Genomic DNA, 11,210 nt, shown 5'->3' with positions numbered 1-11,210 from the left:
ACTCTTGGTCAGATACGTGGATGACACCTTAGTAATCATTAAAAACACAGAAATAGAGAACACACATCGGATCATCAACACCACACTCACAGGAATCAGATTCACTAGATAGGAAGGAAAGGACAACCAACTCCCATTCCTAGACGTGATAGTACAGAGAACACTGAATGGAGAATTCACCACAAAGGTATACAGGAAAGCCACACACACAAACAAAGTCCTGAACTACAAAAGCAACCACCCCAACACACACAAAAGAAGTTGCATCAAGTCACTGTTCAAAAGGGCCACAACACACTGCAGCACACCAGAACTGCAAAAAGAGGAAGAAGAACACCTCTACAATGTATTTGCCAAAAATGGATATCCGCGCAATTTCATCAACGGATGCCTAAGGGAAAGACAACGGAATGAGGACATGTCACAACCCAAAGGACTAGCCACATTACCATATATCAAGAACATTTCTGAACTGACAGCCAGACTACTACGACCACTAGGACTCATAACAGCAAATAAACCAACAGCCACTCTCAGACAACAACTCACCAGGACAAAGGACCCGATCCCCAGTATGAGCAAAACCAATGTAGCGTACAAAATCCCATGCAAGGACTGCACAAAACACTACATAGTACAAACAGGAAGACAGCTAATGATCCGTATCCATGAACACCAACTAGCCACGAAACGACACGACCAGCTATCCTTAGTAGCCACACACGCAGATGACAAGCAACATGAGTTCGATTGGGACAACACTACTATTATAGGACAAGCCAAACAGAGAACAGCCAGGGAATTCCTAGAGGCATGGCAGTCATCCACAGATTCAATCAACAAGCACATCGACTTGGACCCAATATACCGGCCACTACAATGGACAGCTGGAACTGACAACCGGAAGCGGCAGAGACAAACCACTATAAATACCAGAGGAAACATCACAAAAGCGCTTCACAGGAGGCTCCCAAGCACTGAGGATGTCACCCAGACAGGGGACGAAACGTCTGCAACACAAATTCCCGGTTGGTTTGCTTCCATTGCTGCCAGTTTGCAGCCTTACTCACCAATCACCACTCTCCCAAAACATTGCACAACCAAACAGCACTAAGTGAAACAGCTCTCCCTCCCCTTCATGATATTATTTGATGGAATGATCAAATTCTTACAAATTAGTTGCTGGTTGATTTCTTCTTGCTGTTGTTAGGTTTATACAAATGTTTGTATGCTCTCTATTGTTGCTTCAAGTTTCAATTTTAGCGAGTAGGGTTGCAGGGCTTAGAGTCATAGAGATGTACAGCACAGAAACAGACCCTTCAGTCCAATTCGTCCATGCCGACCAGGTATCTTAAATTAATCTAGTCCCACTTGCCAGCACTTGGCCCATGTCCCTCTAAACACTTCTAATTCATATACGCATCCAGATTTCTTTTAAATTTGTAATTGTACCTTCCTCTGGCAGCTCATTCCGTACACGCACCACCCTCTGTGTGAAAAAGTTATTCCTTAGGTCCCTTTTATATCTTTCCCCTCCCATCCTAAACCCATGCCCTCTACTAGAGTTCTGGACTCCTCCACCCAGGGACAAACATTTTAATAACTTTAAGGTGATCCCAAACAGGAGTGCTCAGTTGCTTAGGAGAATAAGGAGAGACCATATAGGGCAGGGGGAGCTACTGGAACAGGAGTAAAGAGCTGGAGAATGGGAGATTGTAACCTATGCAGCCCCTTTCTGCCTGGCTCATAAATGTAGAACTAATTCAAATGAATTATTAATAATCTCAACACCCTTCCTTATTCGGCAACAGTCCCATAGTCCTTACCTTTCCTTGGTCACTAATTATCACATTGTTCACATTACAATGAAACAGAAATAAAAGCCTACAAAAAATATATGTTCAAAATATTAATACATTTAAATTATGCCACACTGCCTGTAGACTTAAAGTGAACACATTTATACAAACCCTTATTGCAGACCTGGAAAATCGATGGTCATCAGGCAACATTCAGCTCCTGGAACCATCTAATCCTTTTGGCAGATATAATGGGGGAAAACACACAACTAGACTGTTTAAGACAGCAATTTAGGTCAATAAATGGGAATGTCTGTTGGAAACATTGCGAATGTATAACTGTTCCTTGTGTCTGGCTGATTTGTGTCAGGAATTACAACAGAAGTATATTGCAGATCCAAAAGGGAAGTATTTCAAGGTCAACAAAAGCAATTGTAGATAATGTGGAGTTGACTGATGATCAGAGGCCAGAGGCAGGCTTGTCCTAGGAAGTGTATGTGGGGCCGCCAAACTGCAGGTGATGGGTACACATGAAAAAAGCAGCAAGAGTAGCACCTGGTCAGCGTACCTTCTAGAATACTTGCATTTTGGCAAGCACATAATTTCAGAATTTTAACTTACTTAGGTTTTATTACTCTGTTTGAAAGGTCAAGTCTATTGTACTTTAGTTTTGTTTGTGTATGTTTTTTAATACTCTCAGAAGCTGATACTTTCTAAGGTCTGGTACTATGGTATATGCAGTCCAGAATTTTTTTTTTTTTGTAGATATTTTTATTGAAATTTAACATTTTTGCAAATTTACAAAAATAAACAAAACTCTCAAATACAAACATTGATGTACAATTAAATCATATATACAATAGTCATAATTTAACAAAGAAAAGAGAAAGAAAGAAAACAAAAAAAGAAAAAAAAAGAAACGAAAAAAGAAAGAAAAAAAAACTCAACTTTCTACTAATCTAACTTATAACTAACCAGAGTGTATACCTAAGTCTCTTACATGCTCGGAATGTATAAACATCAAATATAATAAAACCCGTATTCGCGCAGGATTCCTCTCCCAAGGGGCCCCGGAGCAGCCCGGTCTGAAATCTTCACTAAATAAAAGCCCTTGTTAGGATAGCCGAAATATCTGCATTTATATAATTCAAAAAGGGCTGCCATATTTTATAAAATAATTCAGTCTTTCGGTGCACCATATTTGTGAGGAAGTCAAGGGGGATATATTCCATAATTAATCTGTGCCAATTTGAAAGTCCAGGGGGGCCCTCAGCCACCCAGTTCACCAAAATATTTTTCCTTGCACAGAAAGAGAGAATAGAAAATAGTCTCTTCCCATGCATATCCAGAGATGAGAGGTTCGAAAAGCCCAAAAGGAGAGATACAGGGTCCACCCTAATTTCCGTTCCTAAAATTTCTGTCAGGGTATTTGCCACTTTAGTCCAGTATCTGCGGATTTTCTGACAAGTCCACAGACAATGTACAAGAGTACCCACCTCTATTTTGCATTTGGGACACATTGGAGATGCTCCTGCCTTAAATTTTGCCAGTCGAGCCGGAGCTATATGGGCCCTATGAAGTATCTTTAGTTGGATAGCCTGAGTTCTGTTACAGATAGCAATTCTTCTAGCATTTTCCCAAATGTCATTCCACATATCCTCAGAGATTTCTAGCCCCAAGTCCTGCTCCCATGTTTTAAGCAGGTCATCCATGTCTCCTGAGACTCCTTCATGTAACAAATGGTATATAGTACTAACGGAGGATGCCCCCGCTGGTCGTAAGACATTACGTTCTCTGTCTGATTTATAAAGACTATCTATTAATGTAGTCTTCCTCTGTATATAATCTCGAACTTGGAAGTATCGAAAGAGATCCCCATTAGGTATTCCGAATTTCAGACACAGCTGCTCAAAGGACATCAGGATCCCATCTTTAAATAGGTCCCCAAAGCATGAGATGCCCCTGGATCTCCAGAGTTTAAAGGTGGCATCTGTAATCCCCGGTTGGAATCCCCATGCGCCTACTATTGGTGCATGGGGGGATGTTTTATATGAGTTACCCTCATTTTGCCGCATTATATTCCAGGCCTTAATTGTGTTTAATATTATGGGATTTTTACAGTGGTCTGTAATGATTTTCCTCTTATCTGAAAATAAAAGGTTAATAAGTGGGTATTTTACTTGGGAGGCTTCGATATCCAGCCAAATTGATTGTGGATCAGATGAAACCCAATCAGCTATGTAACTTAGTAGGGAGCTTAACTGATATTTCCTAAAGTCTGGGAAGTCCAGTCCTCCCCTTGCCTGTGGAAGCTGTAGCTTCTTCAGCTTAATAAGGGGCCGTCTATGGTTCCAAATAAAGGAGCCCAACCAGCCATATAATTTACGTAGGGCTAGCCTTGGCAGCATCAGCGGGAGCATTCTCATAGGATATAAGAGACGGGGCAGAACATTCATTTTAATTAATGCTATTCTCCCTAGCCAGGAAATCGGAAGGTCTCTCCATCGCTGGAGGTCCTGCCTTATCCTTTCCATTAATTGTACAAAATTAGCCCTATACAGCTGATCAAATACTGGCGTGATAAAAATACCTAAATATAAGAAGCCCTCCAGGGACCAACGGAAGGGAAAAGGGGATCCGTCCATTAAGTGGGGTATCATAGCCAGGCCACCCATTGGCATGGCTTCCGATTTTGAAAAATTAATTTTATAGCCTGAGAATGCACTAAATGTATTAATAACTTGAATTAGACGAGGCACTGACATTAAAGGATTACTGAGGAATAAGAGAATGTCATCTGCATAGAGGGTAATTTTGTGTTTACCTGTACCAATCCTCGGGGCCATTATATTAGGATCAGTCCGGATGGCTTCTGCTAATGGTTCGATTATCAGTGTAAACAACAATGGTGAGAGAGGACATCCTTGACGGCAGCCCCTACCCACACTGAAGCCATCCGATCTTAACCCATTAGTAATAACAGCTGCTTTGGGGTCATTATACAATGTTGAAACCCATTTGGTAAACACCTGTCCAACGCCAAACCTTTCCAATGTGTAAAATAAATATGACCATTCAACCCTATCAAATGCCTTTTCCGCATCCAATGAAATTACTACTCCTGGTATCTTTCCCTGATGACAGGCTTGGATCATATTCAAGACCCTTCTGATATTATTGGATGATCTGCGGCCCTTAATAAATCCCGTCTGGTCCTCCTTTATAATATATGGCAGTACCCTTTCTAGTCTTAGTGCTAACATTTTTGAGAGAATTTTAAAGTCTACATTTAGTAAGGATATTGGTCTGTAAGATACACAATCTTCTGGGTCTTTTCCTTTTTTGAGGATAAGAGAAATATTTGCTTCTTTCAGCGTGGGCGGGAGACAGACCTGACTATGCGCAAAATTATACATATCCATAAGTGGGTCAACCAATATTCCTGTAAATTCTTTATAGAATTCAGCTTGAAAACCATCCGGGCCCGGTGCTTTTCCGCTCTGAAGTTGCCTAATTGCCTCAAGTATTTCTTGGACTGTTAAAGGGGTATTTAGGGCCGACACCTGTTCCGGAGTCAGGCCCGGGAAGGTCAAATTTTTAAAAAATGACTGCATCCTCCTAATCCTATCTTCACAATCCTGCGATCTATATAGTTCAGAATAAAATTCTTTAAAGGTCGCATTGATTTTTTTATGATCATGAGTCAGGGTACCTGTACTTTCCTTGATGGTCGGAATAGTTTGAGGGGCTTTCTTTTTCTTTGCAAGAAATGCTAAGTATCTACCCGGTTTGTCGCCATATTCATATAATCTTTGTTTCGCAAATAATATTTCCCTTTTAGCCGTTTGAGTAAGCGCGGTGTTTAAAGCTGTCCTAAGAGCTGTAATCCTCTGCAATTTTGTGATAGAAGGTCTATCAGCGTATGCTGTTTCGGCTGCTTTTAGGCGAGCTTCGAGCAGACGCTGTTGCTCTCCCTTCATTTTCCTCTGGGTCGCTGAATAGGAGATGATCAAACCTCGTGCATAAGCTTTGATGGTCTCCCACATCATTGACGGATTGCTAGCCGTACCAGTATTAATTTCTAAAAAAGTTTTAAGTTCTTGGGAGAAGTACTTTAAAAATTTGCTATCTTTTATCAGGAAGGGGTCCATACGCCAATGCCGAGCAGATGTCCCATTGTTCTTTACCTTAGTTTCCATGTATACAGCGGCATGGTCAGAGATTGCTATAGTACCTATTTTACAGGTTGCTATAGAGTTTAGAAAAATCGATGGGGCAAAAAACATATCAATTCTTGTGTGACATTTATGTGGATTAGAGTAGAAAGAAAAATCTCTACCCTGTGGATGGAGACATCTCCATACATCTACCAATCCTAATTCTTTATTCAGGTCCGCCAGTTGTCTAGATCTGGGAGATACTCCAGCGGCACTCTTGGGAATCCTGTCTATTTCCGGATCCATAATACAATTAAAGTCTCCCCCTATAATTGTATGACGGGCACCAAAGGCCATCAGTTTTGAAAAAGCTTCCGTTATGAATTTAAAGGGGTGTGCCGGGGGGCAGTATACATTTAAGATCCCATATTCCTCTCCATTTATGAGGGCTTTAATCAAAATATATCGTCCAGATTCGTCTTTTATCTGATTTAGAATTTTCAAAGGGAAGTTCTTCTGGACAAGGATAACGACTCCCCTGCTTTTTGAATTAAAAGAGGAAAAAAAGGCCTGATCGAATCCGCCCTGTCGTAATTTTAAGTGTTCTTTATCCGACAGGTGTGTCTCCTGTAGGAGAGCTATATCAACTCTCTCCTTCTTAAGATTTGATAATATTTTCTTCCTTTTAACTGGTGAATTACTCCCCCTGACATTCCAGGTGCACCACTTAACCGACTGTTCAGCCATAATCATCTGGACAGATCCGAGACCCCTCGGGAGGGGAAACCCTATCTAGAACATCCCGAGCATGGAGCATACAAGATTTACAAAAGTAAAGATTCTCTGATACACTCAAAACAATATAACAAAAAACTCTTTCTAAGTATAAAAAATATAAAACATTCCGAATTGGAGATTTTCTCCCTTGTTTCCAGGGAGCGTCACTTCCTCTCCCACAGTCCATCTTACCCTCTTCCAACCAGTGCCCCACCCTTGACCCAGGTGTTCCTCAATAAAATGAGGAGAGTTCAAATATAATATAAAGCTAGAGTTAACAGTGAACACCCCACCCCCACCCACACCCACATCTAAATATATTTGGGAATATTAATACCATATATAACTATAAGATTACAATCTCAACACGTAATACTTAAATATAATACCACAAAATAACAGGGGAAAGAAAAACAACCCCGCTCTTAAAAACAGAAGTAAAATAGAATAAGGTAACCACCTCCCCCCATCAACATTAACCAAACGCCCCAACATATATATGTACATACACACATAGGGGGAAAGATAAGAAAAGATGAAGGGATGTAAACCAAAATAATGGGAAAGGCAGACCAGCGTCCACAATCTCTTACAGCTTATTTAAGAGAGTCCAAGAATTCCTTAGCCTTCTCCGGTGATCCGAAGTTATATATGGATCCTTCGTGGCTAAAGCGTAGCGTCGCTGGATATCGTAAGGAGTACTGGATATTTAAGTCCCTTAAACGCTTCTTCGCCTCATCGAATGCCTTCCTCTTTCGGACCAAAGCTGGGGAGAAGTCCTGGAACAGCATGATCCTGGATCCTTTGTGGGTCATAGCTTGGGGATCTTTTCCCAGATTTCTTGAGGCTTCCAGGAGCATCTGCCTCTCCCTATAGCTCTGCAGCTGGAACAGGACCGGGCGTGGGCGCTGGGTTGAGCCGGGCCCACGTACTGTGACCCGGTAGGCCCATTCTACCCTTACCTGGCCTGATCCAGCCTGCAGATTTAAAAGTTGTGGCAGCCAATGCTCTAAGAATGCTGTCAGCTGGCCTCCCTCTTCCTGCTCGGGAAGGCCCAACAACCGAATATTTTTTCTACGACATCGATTTTCGAGGTCATCAATGTGGTTTTCTAGGTTCTGAACTCGATTCTCGAGAAAACGGATGTGGTCGGCTGTTGATTTTATCCCAGTCTCTGAGGCTGCGGCCTTCGACTCCACCTCTCTGACTCGGCACCCCAATTCCTGAATGTCTCTGCCCTGCTTCTGCAGCTCGGCTGATAGTGCTTCTCTGCTCTGCCGAGACTCATCGATAAAAGCATCAATCTTCGCCTCCCACCTGGCAAACATCTCCTCAAAGCTCATCTTCATTGGTAAATCTCCTGAAGTAGCTGAAGACACCTTTGTTGCAGCTGAAGAGGGAGAGGGTGGGGGAGGGGTCCCTGCTTTCTTAGAGCCGCCTGTTCCCTTCCCTTTACTCATTTTCCAGCTAGTATTAGACTATTTAAATGTACTAATAGGTAACTATTTAAGGTTAACAACTATTATAAATGGTTTAGTGAGTGTGGTGGGGGTGGATAGCCCACTTTTCCCAAGTTTTGGGTAGAGCACTGTGGACTCAGTCTTGCTGGGTCGCCGCCATCTTGGATCCCCTCGCAGTCCAGAATTTAAACCTCCAAGCATCAAGTGTACATCGGCAAGGTGAGATATCAAAAAGCACCTTCACCACAGAAGATTATATGCCTATAATCTATTCTTCTCTCTCCATAGCTCCATCTCCACCTAATATTTATCCACTCACCCTATCCCATCTTCAGCACTATAAGGTTGAACACCTTTTCTTTAATTCTCTGCCCTTTAGAGTCTATGTTTTGATTCATGTTTCTCTGTTTTAAGATGGTGCCAGACAACAGCGACACTATACACCACTTTTCACCATATCTTGGAACAAAGTACACATGACAATAAAGAAATGTAATCAAACAAAAAACTGTGCTCACTCTCTCAACTGTTTACATTAAAAAATTCTAAAAGCTTATTTAGAATGGCAGCAGGGTGTAGAATTTCAGCGAAACGGGGAGATGAGAAACACTGGGGTTTTCTCCTTAGCAGAGACAGTTAAGGGGAGATCTCATTGAGGTGTTCCAAATCATGAAGGGTATCAAAAGAACCTTCTTCTTTGTTCCCCAGATAGAGTGCAAGAAATCAGGACACCACCAACCTCACAAAATGAAATTAGGAATGGGCAACAGCTGCGGGCCATGAACCATCCATATGTCATGAAAGAATAAAAAGGTTGATGACCATTGCACTGAGATGGAAGGTTTTTGTCAAAAACATCAGAGGGGAATTGATTTGTTGACCCAGCAAATAAAGTCTGATGTACAATTTTGTTGGTCACCACTTACATAAATCCCAAAGGAGATGACTTAAAATCTCAGCAACCGATATCGGTTTAATATTTTGAGATGGATATCCCAGCCATTTAGTTTCTTACGAAATTTAAAAAAAAAGTTGAAAGGCTACCTTCTGTTCCCGTCAAGAGGAACAGTTAAGGTTTTGATTTTCAGAGGAAGGATGATGAACATAATAGAAAGTGAAGAATGCGTGGACTGGTTTAGGAACCTGTTTTCTAGCAGGGAGGTTATTAAATGACATCTCTGGGGATTGGAGGTAGAGAGGCAACACTCTAACACAGGAGCTTGTCTGGCACCTGTCCAGTCACACTTGCTTTCTTTTTATTATCACTGTTTTTATTTTCTTAGTGATCCCCATTTGCTTTGGGCAAAACAAAATAAAAATTCTGCAGATATAGGATATCTGATATAAAGACAGAAAACCTGGAAACACTTAGCTGGACTGGCATCTGAGGAGAGATTGTGACATTACACTTCGATAGCATTGCAAAGATAGGTCTGTAGGGGCTCACAAGCAACTTGGTTACAGCTTTCATTTAACTTTTAAGAAGTTGGAGTGTGCCTCTCCCTTGGGGTCAGGTTTTCCCTCACTCATCTGTTATGGTACCCTACCCTCAGAACCTGCAGCCTCAAACTGCAGCACTCCTGCGTCCATCTTCAACATTGCTCATCTTGAAAACAACGTGGGCTTACTGCCCATGTTACAGTATAAAACAATAATTACCACCCACAAAGTAATGACACCACACCAATGCTGGAGGGAGAAACGTGCCAAATAATACATTCAGCATTTTCCTATTACATTATAATTTCACCAATATAACCATAACTCGGGACGCAATCATTCATTTCCCAGCAACAGTGACATAAAGTTCATGAATATCAATAATCCCATCGAAACAAAATTAACCCGAAACAGAAAACATACCCTGTTTTTCACCGATCGAGTCAAACTGCACAGAAACCAACCTTTCAGATTAACCCGTCCATGCAAACCAGACATCCCAACCTGACCTAGTCCTGATTTGGAGATGCTGGTGTTGGACTGGGGTGTACAAAGTTAAAAATCACACAACACCAGGTTATAGTCCAACAGGTTTAATTGGAAGCACACTGGCTTTCGGAGCGACTATCACCTGATGAAGGAGTGATGATCCGAAAGCTAGTGTGCTTCCAATTAAACCTGTTGGACTATAACCTGGCGTTGTGTGATTTTTAACTTTGACCTAGTCCTATTTGCCAGCACTTGTCCCACAACACTCTAAACTCTTTCTGTTCATATACCTATCTAGATGCCTTTTAAATGTTGTAATTGTACCAGTCTCTACCACCTCCTCTGGCAGCTCAATCCATACACGCACCACCCTCTGGTGAAACCATTACCCCTCAGGTTCTTTTTAAAGTTTTCCCCTCTTGCCTTAAACCTAGGCCCCCTAGTTTTGAATTCCCCCCAACCTAATAAAAAGACCTTGGCTATTCATGCTATACATGTCCCTCATGACTTTATAAACCTCTATAAGGCCACCCTTCAACCTACGATGCTCCAGGGAAAAAGACCCTAGACTATTCAGCCTCCCTTTCTAGCTCAAACCCTTCAATCTTTGTACTCCTTCAAAGGCAACAACCTTGTAAATCTTTTCTGCATCCTCTCAAGTTTTACAACATCCTTCCTATAGAAGGGCAACCAGAATTGTACGCAGTTTTCTAAAAGTGGCCTCACCAATATCCTGTACAGCTGCAACAACATCACGACCCAATTCCTATACTCAATATTCTGGCCAATGAAGGCAAGCGCGGCAAATGCCTATCCATCCACCCACATTAAAATAAATAATTAATAGACAACTTTAATTATGTTTTATATTAAAAAAACAAACTTGACTACATAGTCAAGATTAGAATGCCAGCCGTACACTGGGTAGCTCTTACCGAAAAGGAGGAGGACAGTCAGTCCAATTACTGCCATTCCTTTCGAGTATATATTCAATTCTCTTTCATAATAAATCCAGTAACAATTTCGTTGGCTTTAGAGCCAGAAACTGGACACAGCACTTTTAAAGCTGAAAATGTGTTGCTGGAAAA

The sequence above is a fragment of the Hemiscyllium ocellatum genome, chromosome 9 (genome assembly GCF_020745735.1).
Source record: "Hemiscyllium ocellatum isolate sHemOce1 chromosome 9, sHemOce1.pat.X.cur, whole genome shotgun sequence".
Lineage (NCBI taxonomy): Eukaryota > Metazoa > Chordata > Chondrichthyes > Orectolobiformes > Hemiscylliidae > Hemiscyllium > Hemiscyllium ocellatum.
Note: the sequence above shows the minus strand (reverse complement) of the source record.